We start from the raw sequence: 16,549 nt of genomic DNA, 5'->3' as shown, positions 1-16,549 counted from the left end.
AAGAAATGTCTCCATGGACGTACACAAAATCAAAATGAGAGTGTGAATAATGTAATTTGGACCAGAATCCCAAAAAATGTGTTTGTGGAAGTTCATACTCTTCATTTTTGAATATATGATGTCATTTGCTTCGTAAAACAAAGGTACACTATAAAGTGCAATGTGCTGCAGAAGTTGGATGTGATGCCCAGAAAGTACATGGTGAGTGCAATGATGTCGATAGACAATGAGAGGAAACGGGATGCTGAAAGGAAAGAAAAGGAGTGTTAGAGGCAAGCAAGACAAAGAATGAAAGGTGTGAAAAGAAGGCTAGATGGGGAGATGTCTAGTGACAGTGAAAAACCCTCTTATGGTGCTGGAATCCACTGAAATGTTAGGGAAACTTTGAAACTCGTTTTCTACAAGTTCACGTTTTTGCCATATAAGGAACATTTTCTGCTAAACTATTAGAGATAAAGACTTAAAATTTTCAAGGAATGTAAACAGTGCCAATATAAACCTTGTATCATAGCCTTTTGTGATACATAATTGATAACAGATTTTATTTCAAAGATACTATGCCAAAAAATGTGTCAATTATTTTCAGTAACAAAATAATTAATATCTTCCCAAAAAAACACCAATAAATTAAAATCCATATGTTACATGGTATTAAATATATGTAATATTATACTGTAAAAGTTTCATCATTCTGGTGTTAATAGTTCATAAGAAAATGTTCCTTACATTTAACATTGGAGGTATAGGACGTTCCGGGTCCCCTTAAACATACGAGAGCGTGTTGAAAAGTAATGCCTCCCATGTTATTATTTTGTTCACAATATCGTTTGACGTATTATATGTCATGCATATTAGTTGGTCGACTCCCGCTTCGACGACGCAAGCTTCAACTGTCTGCAGCTAGAGAGCTTCGAAATGTATATTGTTAGCTGGACGGGGTGGAACTTGTCATGGACTAGTTTATTACTTATTTCTTCGAACTGATGTATGTACTCAATCCATTGTAGAAACAACGCTGATGGAGGTAAATTTTGACGTTAGTTCGGAAATTAAACTCTCTTCAGAACTCTGCTCTGTTGAATAACACTAGACATGGATCCACCGAAGGAGGGTCATTGTTGATCTGAGGTAGTACGAAACATTCGTGGCAACACCGCTAAAATCGGCTTTCGGCACGGTTGTCACACTTCGAGCGCATACATCAATCGTACATCGTAGATGCACGGTGTTTGTTATAGAAGGTGTCGTGTTATAAAGATCGAGGATAGGAAACTGGAAAAGGAGAAGTCTTCAGACATCTCCACATATAAAAAAGATTTGTTGCTGGAAGCTGTATTGGGCCAATGTAAAGACACAACAGAAAGCAAAAAACTGATAAACAACAAGGAAAAGGCGTTCCTGCTTTTATTTAAATACATTGTTAATAAATTTCGCACACAATGCATTGCGTCTCCTGTTAGCTTCATTTTCTCATGGTGTTGGAATTTCTTCATAGACATTTTCATCTCGAATTTGTATATGGTGCCTTGTACACATTTTAATACGCTCTAATTAAGCTTAGCGTTTGACGTTTCTCATACGTTTGACGAAAATTATTCGTGACTATTCTTAAATATCTCTGCACTTTCGCAACCAGGAGATTTTATCGGGATGCAGGTACAGCCTATCCTCGATGTTAGTCAATCTGCACATTTAGCAAGACGTAAAGGAAACAAAAGAACAATTAGGATTAGGAATTAAATTTCACGGAGAAGATATAAAAACTCTTAATTTTGCCAAAGACATTCTAATTCTCTGAAACAGCAAAGGACTTGTAACAGGAGTTGAACGGGATGGACAAGGTCTTGAGGATGTACGATAAAAATCAACAAAAACGAAACAAGGATGATGGCATTTAGTCGAATTAAATCAGATGGTGCTGAGATAATTAGACAAGGAAACAAGACATTTAAAGTAGTAGATGAGTTTTTGCTACTTTGGCAGCGAAATAACTGATGACGGCCGAAGTAGAGTGGATATAAATGTAGACTGTCCATGGCAAGGGAAGCAGTTCCGAAGAAGAGAAATTTATTAACCTCAAGTATGGATTTAAGTATTAGGTTCGAATCCTGCCTCGGGCATGGATGTTTGTGATGTCCTTAGGCTAGTTAGGTTTAACTAGTTCTACGTTCTAGGGGACTAATGACCTTAGCAGTTGAGTCCCATAGTGCTCAGAGCCATTTGAACCGTTAGGTATTAGGAAGTCTCTTCTTAAAGTATTTTATAGAATGTAGCCACGTACGGAAATGAAACATTGACAATAAACAGTTTAGACAGGAAGAGAATAGAAACTCTTGAAAGGTGGTTCTGCAGAAGAATGCTGAGGATTAGGTGGGTAGATTACGTAATTAATGTGGAGGTGCTAAACAGAATTGGTGAGAAAAGAAGTTTATGGCACAACCTGACTAGAAGAATGGATCGGTTGGTAGAACGTATTCTGAGACTTCAAGGGATCACCATTTTAGTACTGGAGGTAAGTGTATGTGTGTGAACGCCGGTGGGGGCGGGGGGGGAGGAGGGTGAATTAAATATCGTAGAGGGAGACCAGAGACCAAGAGATGAATACAGCAAGACGCAGATTGAGAAGTATGTAGGTTGCAGTAGTTACTCGGCGATGAAAAGGCTTGCAAACGATAGAGTAGCATTGAGAGCTGCACCGAACCAGTCTTCGGACTGAAGACCACGACAACGACGTGAGTACAGTCAACAGTGCCAAAATCTTCAGGTAAATGCGCCACCGCTATTTGATTAAAATCACATTGGGTTTTCTCATGCCATTTACTTTCGTAGTCATTTTGATGAATTCTTTCTTCAGAGAGGCAGTGCTGGCCTCTGGACAACACAGCAAGCTATTTGCTAAATCTGTTTGTTAGCAAATCACCAACCACCCCTGCTCCCTGTGGCATAACATCTTAATATTAAAAATAGTATGCACGATGGAGTGAGTTGCTGGTTTCGTTTGCTTGGTTTCAGTAGATACTGTCTTGTTCTGTATTCTCAACCTTAGTTTTAACGTCTGCACAGTATTTTTCTACAAGTGGAGCCGCTGCTTAAATGATTGATCGTTAAATTCCGCAAAGCAGTTCTATTGTCGTCGTCAGTAGACACATGGAAATACTCAGATATCTGTAAATCAAACGAAATGAACCAACATAATTCACAGTGTATAAGCACACAGAATGCTGCCCACCACAAGGCCGAGAATTCTCGGGAAACAGAAAGTACAGTACGGTTTCAAAACACAGTGTGGTTATAATTACATTTATGGTTCAAAAAAATGGCTCTGAGCACTATGGGACTTAACATCTGAGGTCATCAGTCCCCTAGAACTAGAACTACTTAAACCTAACTAACCTAAGGACATCACACACATCCATGCCCGAGGCAGGATTCGAAACTGCGACCGTAGGGGGCGCGCGGTTCCAGACTGTAGCGCCTAGAACCGCCCGGCCACTTCGGCCGGCTACATTTATGGCATGAACAATACAGAAATTAGCGTCAGTTTGGATCTGTGATCGACTGCACCGTACGCCACAATGTTGCCTGTCTGCTATCGAAACATTTTAAGACGGATGCCCTGAAACACGTTACTTAAGTATTTATACTTGCTTACATTTAACGTGTGTGCAGTTATCATATTACTTCATGCAGGTATTCGGTAGTTAAGAAAATTAATACGTATTGTGCAATTACTGGTAGCTGAGAGAGCGAGAGCACATTATAAGGGGTGTCCAAATATTTTTGGCTGGTGTCAGAATCAACATACTTAAACTTAACTGTGCACGACCAATATTCAGAATTTTCGTTTCTTACTACGCCGCAGTGTCCATAAAACGCCTTTAAACCAATTATGTAAATTAGAGATGTATCCAAGAAGTTTTATAAGCTCAGTTGTTACCTGTATCCATTTTGTACGCAGCTGATAATTTCCTTCACTTAACCCTACATATCTAATAGTATATGTCGAGCTTCGGCGGTGTGGGAGTGGCATAGTCGCTTACTTACGAGTTATAGCAACTTTTTTATATTTCTGTTTGTATTTGCACAAAACGAAAGTGTTATTTTGTTATGTCACTTCGTTGTAAACTAACGATTAAATCTGAATCCGGTTTTGATTTGCGAATTTTCACCTGTCGAAGTTGAACCTACTTCACGGCGATATAATCTGGAATTAACGAATATAAAACTCAGATTACCAGGCTAAACTTGATCTGAAGTCATTTTCTGTGTTAATTTAAGGCCAAATGCCTCATAGAATCGACCTTTAATGTGTTTCCGAGAACAGAGGATGGGAACAAGCTTTCCCGCCTAGCGAAAACAACTCTACTCGCGGGCATTAGTTTTCGGAGCTAAACTCGGTTACAACAGCTGTTTCCCTCTGAGGAGTATTCTCCGTATCTATTTGGGGCGGGGCGCAGCGCCAATAATAAGACTTTGCTTCCTCCCCCTCGTGTGTACCGCGTGAACAGACACGACATTTCTGTCGCTGTCATTTTGCTGATAATGGATTTCAGAATCTTGTCCATTGTGACTGCTGTTATTAGGTCGCCCATAGCGACATTCATTATTACTTCTAGAAATTTGAGCGCTGCTACTACTCCGTTTTACTCTGCTGATGATAAGATTGCTCCACACTCACAACCGCTACAGTTCGAAGTTACCTTGTGGCTCATTCAGGCATACACCGATAGATTACAAGTGTGAACTCTTTCACGTCCTTGGGCGGATCCTGGTGACGCACTGAGTAGACTTCACACAAGAATGATTCCCACTTCCCACCATTCGGTCCTTAGGCGGTTCCAATTTTCAGGGAGGGCGGTGGTCTCTGCCTTCCGTCCCGGTGTCAGTATTGTGCGAGAAGCTCGCAGTTTAATTGCCCAAAATCCGTGGAATAGTGTCCTACGGTCTGTCACCACAGGCTTGCTTCAGAGGTTAAATGCTGTCTAACGTCTCTGTTCAAACCAGAAACTTTTTGTAGAAAATCACCGGATGTATTCGGGAGTTTATCCCTCTGAATGTTTCCCAAGTAGACAGGGTAACCTCTGGAGAAGGATACCAGGGGGGTTGCATACAGACAGTAGAACAATAGTGGACGTGCTCCCCCCTCCTCCTCCCTCCCCCCCCCCCCCCCAAAATGCTATGGTTTCGATCCTGTACTGCCGGCAGCATTCCATCTCGGCGTAGCCTTAATCGGCAACTTGTCAAGCACACCAGACCCTCACACCCACAGGCCCTTTGTGCTGCACAACTAAATCACTTCCTCTAACACTTGACATTGCACGGCAACGCTCTCCACTACGCGGGTACTAATTTCTCAGGCTCTCACGTCAGATCAATGAAGCTTTGTGTCTATCGCATCCAACATTTCCGTATGCCTCGAAACAACTGAGTCTCCATCACCCGTTTGTGAGCGTTTCTAAAGTTGCCAGCTGGCCGTCTAGTTTCTGAGCGTTTGTAATTACTTGTCCAGCTACTCTGGCGAATTTACTTTCGACTTCACTCAGCCGTGAGACTCTTTGAAGTAGAGCCTCCTTGTTTCCTCAAATACACTGTCTAGCCTCTCGTCCTATGCTATTATCCCTTGTATCTGAGTCTCAAGCTGCATTTTAACTTCGCCATGGTGTACCTGTAAAGACACTGCGAACGAATGAATCACTACCTACTTCTAAGGTCTTAGCATGTTTGTTATTCATTTTAGCATGCAGTTCTAATTATGAATTTAGCTCTACCCTCAAGTACGGATTGTAAAAACCGACCGGTTGAAACCGAAACTCGTATTTTAGTTCTAAGTAACCGATGCGTTTCGGTATTTGTTTTATCTCGCTTATAACACTTATCTTTTTCTCCTTTTTACTAACAACCGAGTAAAACAAACCGAAATAACGATTAGCCACAGTAGCAGTGCTAAAATTTTTCGTTTTTGAATAAACTTTTTTTAAAAAAAAAAGGAGTAATTTTTGTTTGTAAAATTTACGTTGTTTTGAAATATTGCATTATTACATAATGTGGGAAAATTGATGAGTGCTGTGTTAATAACAACGCCGCCAGAAACGATCAATGAACACATGGCACATGAATCGGTACAGAACTGCTGAGGTAGTAACGTCCCTGTTCCGGTGTGTCGTGGCTCTTAACGTACGCTTGTACGTGCAGTGCCGGCCGGTATGGCCGTGCGGTTAAAGGCGCTTCAGTCTGGAACCTCGTGACCGCTACGGTCGCAGGTTCGAATCCTGCCTCGGGCATGGATGTGTGTGATGTCCTTACGTTAGTTAGGTTTAATTAGTTCTAAGTTCTAGGCGACTGATGACCTCAGAAGTTAAGTCGCATAGTGCTCAGAGCCATTTTTCGTACGTGCAGTGTGCAAGACATGACCCATCTGTTCCAAACGGTAGATTCTCGCCGCCTTCGCCGAATATCCATTGCATTGCAGATTGGCGCCAAACCTAATCTGAAAACAGTTTTACGAAATGATGTAGCATCAAGTACGACGCTTCATTTGCTGTAAAAGATTAAAGATTTGTCTGCCTCTTCTATGAATTAATAAAAGAAGAAGCAAATGATAACAGTAAAAAATTTTTTAAAAAAATTTACAGCAGTTCATTCACAGTATACAATGAAATCATAAACTTGCTAATCTACTGCGTGTGTCTACATAATATGCTTTTGTCTGCTAACAGTCCTTGGAAACGGACCAGTTAACAGGGAAAACAGGGCTATCCAACCTGTTTTCACCCTTTAGCACTGACAATTCGCAATGCCCAAATGGTGGCGTGATCGCCGATTGCGACATGATTTTTGAGCGGAGTTTCATGAAATTTGAATCAATTTTCTTGTAAATCACTTTTGGAGTAAAGCAGTGAATGGTGAACGGATTAAGTTCTCTTTTATTTGCTATTTAATTTAATATATTGTTTCCCTTTATCTTGAAACCGAAAGAGTCAACGTTTTTCAATATTTGTTCGATTTCTACGATTTTTACGGGAAATAATATGAATTGAAAACGAAAAGATCCAGAGTTCCAAAATCCGTTAATTTCAAGTGATTTCAGCATTCCGGTTTAACTGGCGTGAAATAAAACCGATAAAAGCGAAACACGATTGTTTCAGCGACAACCGCCATCCCTAGGCTCAACTAGGAAAATTAATCACATGTTTTTGAATTCTTAATTCATCCTTTTGGGTGGTTAATTTGGTGCCTAAACTCGCTTCTATTTCGCCTCTTTGTGCTTCAAATATTACCATTGGCTGGCGGAACAGGGTTATTACATCGCCTTGGAGAACAGCTGGTTGCCTTGTTATTTTCGTCTGCGCCTGGCGTCCTCGAGCGTGGATCGTCGCCTCCTACGGCCACGGAAATCAGCGACCCGGCGACCCGCCGTCTGTGACGTCCACGGAGGTAGCGTCCGGCGACGTCTGAGCCGCCTTTGTCGGTGGGGTCGGCTGTGCTGGCCGCGTCGCCAGAATTTGCCCCACTGTAGCTCGGCGTATTGCCTGCAGTCGCAGGCTTAGCGCTGGGGCCGCCGTTTGTTCGCCGCGACATCGGGCTGCGTCCGTCGCTCAGCTAGTGAGTCCGTAACGGCATCCGCAAACCCCGGAAGAGCATCAGCATTTATTACGCTGGGAAAATCTATTCAGTAACAACAACTATCTCTCTCTTGGCAGCTGGGGAAAATTGGGAAAAGAAACCCGGTAGCCACCTGCAGTAGTGAAAGCTGGAAGCATATTGTTCCTGTCGCCGTTAGCGTTCGGCCAGTGGTGACAATCAGAAAGACCACTAAGGCAGTACCGGCTACACCCTATAGAAATTCGTGCCAAAATCACTCAAATCTAACAAGTCCTGTCAACAGTGGCCACGTCTGTCGCTGGTTGTTTCACGAGATGGCGTCAGAAAATATGATTAACAGAAAGTATGATAGCAATGATTTAAATTAGCTGTCAGTTTCCCTTGTTCCCCTTATGAACTGCCGATGTTAAACGTCACATGCGGTTCTGCTGTTGCCCGTACCACCGCCGGCATTAGGCACCATCACGTCTAGCTGCACATTCTGTATTCAGTCGATGATAGAAAGAGACTACAGGTGGTTCCACAGGCCAAGGAAAAACGGACAGAACTGGTTAAATGCTGCTGCATATATTAGCATATTATATCTCAGAAGAACACATTAAATGAGAGCTGTTACAAGTGAATAACGGTTGCATAGCCTAAGAAGCGAGAGTTGGTCTTGCTGCAGGTCAAGACACAACAGCAGTTAAACAGGAAATAAATTATGGACATTGTGGCGAATGGTCTAACACCCCCAATTCAGATAAAGTGCGCCGAGAGATACTTGAAATACTAATAGCCATGAGAATTGAGGAGACCGCCCCAGGCACGGGTGGCTCAGATTGCTACTGCGAAAACATGATACTGTAACGCGTTTTACAACGCGTCGGAATTATTGCCGATTAGCGTGCCGAAGCTGATTACTGACCACACTGCAGCGAGTCGCGTGATCAATGACCGCTATCGGGCATAGTGGCGGCGACGCGCTAGCTGACGAAGGTCACGAACCTGCTCTACTAACAAGGGAACCTCCCCATCGCACTTCCCTCAGATTTAGTTATAAATTGGCACAGTGGATAGGCCTTGAAAATCTGAACACTGATCAATCGAGAAAACAGGAAGAAGTTGTGTGGAACTATAAAAAAAATAACCAAAATATACAAACTGAGTAGCCCATGTGTAAGATAGGCAACCTCAAGGGTAATGTGAGGACAGTAGCGCCGTGGTCCCGTGGGTAGCGTGAGGAGCTGCGGAAGGGGAGGTCCTTGGCTCAAGCCTTCCCTGGAGTGAAAAGTTTACTTACTTTATTTTGGCAAGGTTATGATCTGTCCGTTCGTTCATTGACGTCTCTGTTGACTGCAATAAGTTTAGTGTCTGTGTTTTTCGACCGCACCGCAAAACCGTGCGATTAGTAGACGAAAGGACGTGCCTCTCCATTGGGAACCGAAAACAATTGTCGTAAGGTCATAGGTTAACCGATTCCTCCATAGGAAAACACGTCTGATATATTCTATACGACACTGGTGACGGCATGTGCATCACATGACAGGAATATGTTTTGTCGACCCATCCAACTTGTACACCTGGCGAATGGGTAAAAAGATTCTTCTGCCTTGTCCGATTTAGGTTTTCTTGTGGATGTGGTAATCACTCGCAAAAAAGGGATGAAAACATAAGAGTTTGTCACATAACCTGAAAATAAAAAATTAAAGTATTCATTCGAGGGAGGACTTGAACCAAGGACCTCTCCTTCCGCATCTCCTCACGCTAACCACGGTACCACGGCGCTTCTGACCTCATTGTGTCCTTGATGTTGCATATCTTACCCATGGACTACTCAGTTTGTATATTTTGCTTATTTTTTTCATAGTTCCACACAACTTCTTCCAGTTTTCTCGATTGATCTGTGTTCAGTTTCTCAAAGCCTATATACTGTGCCAACTTATAACTAAATCTGAGGAGGGTGCGATGGGGAGGTTCCCTTGTAAGAACTAACTTCAGCTTGTCGATCGATGTTGTCTCTCGTAATTTTTGTTTACGAAGAACCGAGGACACTGAATATCTCCCCCGTCAAGAATAGGAGCCCCGTGACCAGCCCAACAGGTGCGCCTCTTGTGAAATTGTTTCGCCCTGTGAAGGCGCCCTGTGAAGCCTACATTTTCACCCGTAAATACGACACACTTTTCGCGGTGATGGATGACTTGTACAACTCTTCATTGTGGATTATCAGGTACTCGAAAATCACCTCAGTGTCAGCACAGAAAGGCCGACCACGCAAGATTTACTCCATCTTAGGGTAGAGGAAGAAGTTACTAGATGGGAAACCAAAGCTGTTTAACGGACATGGACTCGAATCTGGGATCGATGCTTTTCGCAGGCGTGCTCCCTACCGAACGAGCTTTTCGAGCATGTCTCTCGTCCCACCTTGACGATTTCACCACCGCCGCCTTTTCCTCCAAACAGAAGCAAAGCAGTGAGGGCGGGTCGTGAATCGTGCTTGGATAGCTCAGCCGCGTTTGCCATCAAAAGGCCAAGGTTCGAGTGTCGAGCCATCGGCGGAGCGGAGGTACTTTTAAGCTGCCAGGAACTTTCAGATCAGTACACACTCTACTGCAGAGCGAACGTTCATTCCAGTTGCTAGGTTCCTTGACAGAAGAATACAGAGTGTGAGACAATTCCATAGCCAAAAGAGACAGCATGCTAATTGTGTCCTGTGCAGAGTGAGCTGGGTCTTTTAGGTCCCGTAAAACCAATCCTTGGGACACCTCTGTATGATTATGCCTCTAATGGGTCTCCAGTAACGTCATAATATTTCAGTGATTTTGGTAAGGTACCCCAGTGTGGATTTGCTCCCCATGAGCATAAGCTGTTTACAGCACCTTCCCCGGTTTTGGCTGGATAAAAAGTAAATACGTGTGGTATGAGGGATGTTTCGTTGTCTGTTTGCAAGTTCGTTCAGCTGGACTCCACTTCGGCGACTCGCGCTACCTTAACCTACCGCAGCAATTCTAATAGGCATATGGACCCTCAGTTCAAAATATCTTCACATCACTGAGAGGTAAAGATTAGTGTAAAGACTGGCTAAAAAGAAATTCAGTGTCAGCCGGCCGAAGTGGCCGTGCGGTTCTAGGCGCTACAGTCAGAAACCGCGTGACCGCTACGGTCGCAGGTTCGAATCCGGCCTCGGGCATGGATGTGTGTGATGTCCGTAGGTTAGTTAGGTTTAATTAGTTGTAAGTTCTAGGCGACTAATGACCTCAGAAGTTAAGTCGCATAGTGCTCAGAGCCATTTGAACCAACCAAATTCATTGTCAGACCGGGATTCGATCCCACTACACTACGGTTTCCACGCTCGATCTTCACCACTATACCGTGTTCATCACAAGAATAAACTTGATATAAACATTACACTAAACATTCTTCCACCTTTTCTGGAACCTCGTTGGATTTCGTTTCAGGTGCAGCGAAAGCCAAGGTGCCTTGACTACAGTCAAGACTTAAAGTGACATTACTTATGGGACCAATTTTATAACTGCTGACTTCGTAACGCAACAATGCCTTGTAATTGTTATACATTATTAAAGCTTACAACTAAGTGAATAGTGGGCACCAAATGATAATGTAACGAGCATAATCTAAAACGTAGGAACATTCTTAGTTACTGTGTAGATATAATACATTTAAATTTTAAGAGTTAGCTACATACAGTTTTTAACACAGTTGTTAATGTCCACATATTCCTGTGATGAATTTGACTGAGTAAATCTTTGCTTCCCTTTAAATTTAAGAAGACATAGAATTCCGCACAGCTGTTATTTCAAATTAAGTTTCACCATCAGTATTGCTTTCGGAGTCTTTAATTTGAGTTTCCTCGATGTCCGTATCTTCTTTATCAAAGAAAAGCATTTACATACAACGCATATCAGAGACAGTTTTTTTCCTATGCTCTTTTTCTCTTTTTACTGAGGTGTGACAAACTGCTGCATTTTAACACACCCTTGGGACAACCCGTTACAACATATTCTGTAGTTCTGTAACACGTTTGTAAGAGACACGTAGCATTTTTGTACCTCATTCCATGTAGGTACACAGTTCAGTACAACCCAATTGTAGTCTAAAAAGGCACTGAAATTATCCGTCCACTGCTCACTGCATTACACTGAAATATATCATTCATACTTTTCCAATACTACATATATAAAATGCTATATATTGAAACTTCACATCACCTAGAATTTTATTAGATTTCAAAAGACTGGAACATTTAGCCGGCCTGGCAGTCCCCCCTGGGGACAAAGGGACTCGATTCCAAAAAATCGGAACTGTTCCTACCAAATTGGGATATCTGATCTCTTTGAAACAAGTACGACATCAGGGATACGTTTCACCCTGTGCGTTATGTGTACATCGATTGATAGATAGTGTGGGACAACAGCATCACCGACGCTCTTAATTCGGACAGCACTGACCAGCTGCCATGCTGTGATGCGAGCAGTTGCAGTTACGACGAAAAAAAGAGACGTTAAATAATATTCACCAAAACTCCAGCAATACTGGCCACTTCTTAGGGGAACAGACGGAAAGCATAATATGCTGTCTTTCTTAGCTAGCATAGTATTATAATTAAAACAAGAAAATTCCTGGCTTACGTGCACGGTATTTTTTCTGAGCGAACTAAGTGTTACTCAAAAATGCATGGCAAGGTTTTCATCTTATCGTTAAAATACTGCACCCACAGAAGGTATTACAGATGACTTCTATATCCGAACCCGAGAAATGCATTTCAGTACTGGAACTGTCATCTGCTACTTTCATAGCGAGTCGATCAACAACAGAATCCACGAAAGGTCATATTTTTCTCCTCTTCTTTTATGACATGCCGCTTTGTATCCTGCCATCGTTCGACACTGACGTGTGTCAGGGCTCTGTGCATTACTTCCGGTATGTCTGGCAGCTAAAATGTCTTGTTATTCTTCCTTAAAAATCCACTGATTTGGCCCCAGATCAGTTTTGTTGAGATCATACTGCGGTAGTATGGTGGTAACAGTAAAAATGCAGCATTTGTACGGTGTGCTCCGATGCCGTGAAAACGACTCATTTCTATGTTTCTACGACGCTTATCACTCTGACTCGTGTTAGACCACCACTATGGCATAAAACAATGGACACAGTCAGAATAACAATTTTTCATTTTTTTCATAAATGTTTTATTTGTTATATTCTCTTAGTTTAAACAACCGTTATCAATAATCTTTTATAATATATCGATAATTAAGAATTTATATTTGCATTCTATATCGTTAAAGTTCCGACCCTGCACGGCTATTGCAAGATCGTCCGCGTAAGCAAAGCTCCTAGTCCCTGGTGCAACCGGTTGATCATTCACATACATGTTGAAAAGAGTGGGTGCGAGGACACTGCCTTGGGGTAGTCCATTTTTCTGGATACGCCATCGGCTTCGCTTCCCTCCTAGGTTTTCGATGAACCGTCTGTTGCTGAGAAGAGTTGATATAATTTGTGTCAGCCCGAAATTATTAGTCATAACGTATATTTTAGTGAGCAGCAGTTTGTGATTTACTGTGTCGGATGCGGATGAGAGGTCGACAAGTACGGCTCCAGTAATTAGACGGTTCTCGTACCCATGCTCTATGAACTGGGTAAGGTTCAAGACCTGTCCAGTGCAACTTTTCCCAGGGCGAAAGCCCCGCCTGTTCCGGAATTATCTGACGATCAATATTAGGCACAAGTCGATTCAGCAGCATGCGCTCGAACACATTGTACAAGCAGCAAAGTAATGTTACTGGTCTGAAATTTTTTGGCTCGTCCAATGGTTTACCGGGTTTTGGAATGGCTATGACTTTTCCCTTTCTCCAGATTTTCGGGATGTTGTTTAGCCGGATACAGGTATTGAAAAGAAGGAGCAGCCAGTTTGTCGTGTACTCGCCAGTTTAAGGATCTGTTCATTCCTAAGGTCGTCTAGCCCTGCTGTTTTGCCAGGTTTTAGAGATTTAAGTGCGGACTCTAGCTCTTCGATGGTAAATGGACGGCTGCAGTAGTTCGAGTCACTTTCGCTTTCTTATTGGGATGGTTTTTGCTATAGTCTTCGTTTTCCCATTAAGAACGAGTTGGTCCGCTATTTGGTTGGCTGTTACTCTTGGTGCTTCCATTTGCTTCTTAGGGTCATTATTTAGCTTCTTAATTGTCTTCCAGGCAATCGGGCTAGAATGTTTCATGTCTACACTTTCAATTGGATGTTGCCATACTTCTCGGCGCTTCTCGATTAGCTGGTCGGTAAGTGCATTTGCAAAGTTCAAGAGTTTCTTCAGAGAATGGGTTCTCCTTATACTTTTCCTTATATGCATCGTATAGTTGCCGGCTGTCTTTCGTTAGGCCCGGTACAAACTCCGTTCTGCAGCCCCTAGGGATAGACTTTCTTGATACATTCTGGACGATTTCTATGAACTTATCGTAGTTGCTGGGTGTTGGTTCTAGAGTTTGCAGCTTTTCGTCGATTCCAATTGCGAAATCTTCCCAGTTTGCCCTCTTGAAATTAAATCTTCGTCGAAATGGAATCCGCACTGGCACCACTGCTGAAGTAACTGAGTTTCATGGGTCTATGTTGGGAGTGTGGAATAGGACCCAGGACATCTTTCACGCACTCAGTTACCAAGTTCTGACTGACGAAGACGAGGTCTGGATTGTATCCCCTTTGCCACCTGCCGCTGTTAAAAGATGGGGGGGGGGGGAGTTTGGCGTCGTGTATGAGACAGAGTGATTCAGCATCTGCTCATGTCTCCACCTTGAGCCCGTCTTCATTAGATTCATTGTATCCCCAGCGTGTATGGTGACTATTGAAGTCACCCATTACAATACTGCCCGTGGGAAGGGGATTATTGCGCGGCAGGTCATATTCGAATGGCGTATTTGGAGGCTTATATGTTGACGTTATTGTCATATGATTAGTCTCAACTCTGAGAAGTTCAGTGTTGTTTTTGTCTCAAAGTTGAAACCCGTCGTAGGCTACTTCCTCTCGTATGAAAATTGCACTTCCGTATTGATCATCAGGGCGTTCGATTGCCAGTTTCATGCCCGCAATTTTAGGTCTATTGCTGTTTGGGCCTCGGTGCGTTTCCTGTAGGCATAGGACGTGACATTCGTTCGATCTGCACAAATCAGCCAGTATATCCTGTTTGGCAGGTGATAATCCCTCCACATTTATGGAGATGATAGTCAAACGTGGTCTCAAGAAGGACCGATTATGAGAGCCGTCATGTATTTTGTTCTTTCTTGTAATGGCTTGGTGGTAGCAGAATCAGCAGGAATACGAGTAGTCCTCCCAGGGCCGCGACGTGGAAACTTCTGCTGTGGCCCCAATATAATGGTTAGGTACGTGTTAATTAGAATATATTTGATGAATTTCATATTTGAAATCTGTGGGTGTTACAATTTGAACGAAAAATTTAGCAAAACGAGATTTGAATCAGCGATCCATGGAGTTTCACGAGTACCACCCTTATACGCTACTGAATCAGCTATGCTTTCCCTTCGCTAGAATGTTTTCGTAATCGAAACCTCTACGCCGATTACTTCCTGCAAATTTGTGAGAAACATTAAGAACAACCTCTTTCTCGCCACTTTCTAATGGTGTTCCACGCGAGTGTTTCACCGCAGAGCGGAAAGTAGCGTCAGTCATTTTTACACTATGTATTAAAATTTTTGTGGTAACGTTCTGTGAGACCAAACGGCTGAGGTCATCGGTCCCTAGGATTACCCCGCGCGGTACGTATTATAAGCGTGACAATCACAGAACAACAGAACAGAGACTCCGACTGTACACGATTTTTCAAATAGAAATTACATAGCTGAAGTATGCCTAAGAAAAACTTTGATTGCTCCTATTACATCAGAATGTTCTGAAATTTCATTTGCCGTAACATAGTAATGAGATAGTAACACACACACTATGTCATCAACCCCTCCTCCCTCCCACACTAGGAACACACGTTGTTTTTCATAGTCGGTGCATTCTGCTACCACCTCCTGTCAGCGACTTCAGTAGTCATTAGACATCGTGAGAGAGCAGAATAGGGGGCTCCGCAGAACACACGGACTTCGAACGTGGTCAGGTAATTGAGTGTCACTTGCGTCATACGTCTACACGCTAGATTTCCACACTCCTAAACATCCCTAAGTCCACTGTTTCCGATGTGATAGTGAAGTGGAAACTTGAAGGGGGAAACGTGAATGGACAAGTACAGTACAAAAGCGTACAGGCCGACCTCGTCTGTTGGTTGACAGATACCGGTGAAATTTGAAGATGGTCGTAATGTGTAATAGGCAGACATCTATCCAGACCATCACACAGGAATTCCAAACTGCATCAGGATCCACTGCAAGTATTATGACTTTTAGGCGGGAGGTGAGAAAGCTTGGATTTCATGGTCGAGTGAATGCTCATAAGCCACACATTACGCCGGTAAATGTCAAACGACGCCTCGCTTGTTATAAGGAACGTAAACTTTGGTCGATTGAACAGTGGAAAAACGTTGTGTGGAGTGACGAATCACGGTACACAATGTGGTGATCCGATGGTAGGATGTGGGCATGGCGAATGCTCGGTGAACGTCATCTGCCAGCCAGTGTAGTGCCAACAGTAAATTTCGGAGGCAGTGGTGTTATGATGTGGTCGTGCGTTTCACGGAGGGGGCTTGCACCCGTTGTTGTTTTGTGTGGCACTATCAAAGCACAGGCCTACACTGATGTTTTAAGCACCCTTGTCGCTCCCCTCTGTTGAAGAGCAATTCGGGGATGGCGATTGCATCTTTCAACGCGTTCGAGAACCTGTTCGTAATGCACGGCTTGTGGTGGAGTTGTTACACGACAGTAACATCCCTGTAATGGACTGGCCTGCACAGAATCCTGAACTGAATCCTATAGAACACTTCGTGCCAAGCCTCACCGACCGACA

Source organism: Schistocerca serialis, chromosome 1, assembly GCF_023864345.2.
Source record: "Schistocerca serialis cubense isolate TAMUIC-IGC-003099 chromosome 1, iqSchSeri2.2, whole genome shotgun sequence".
In the NCBI taxonomy this organism is placed as follows: Eukaryota; Metazoa; Arthropoda; class Insecta; order Orthoptera; family Acrididae; genus Schistocerca; species Schistocerca serialis.
Note: the sequence above shows the minus strand (reverse complement) of the source record.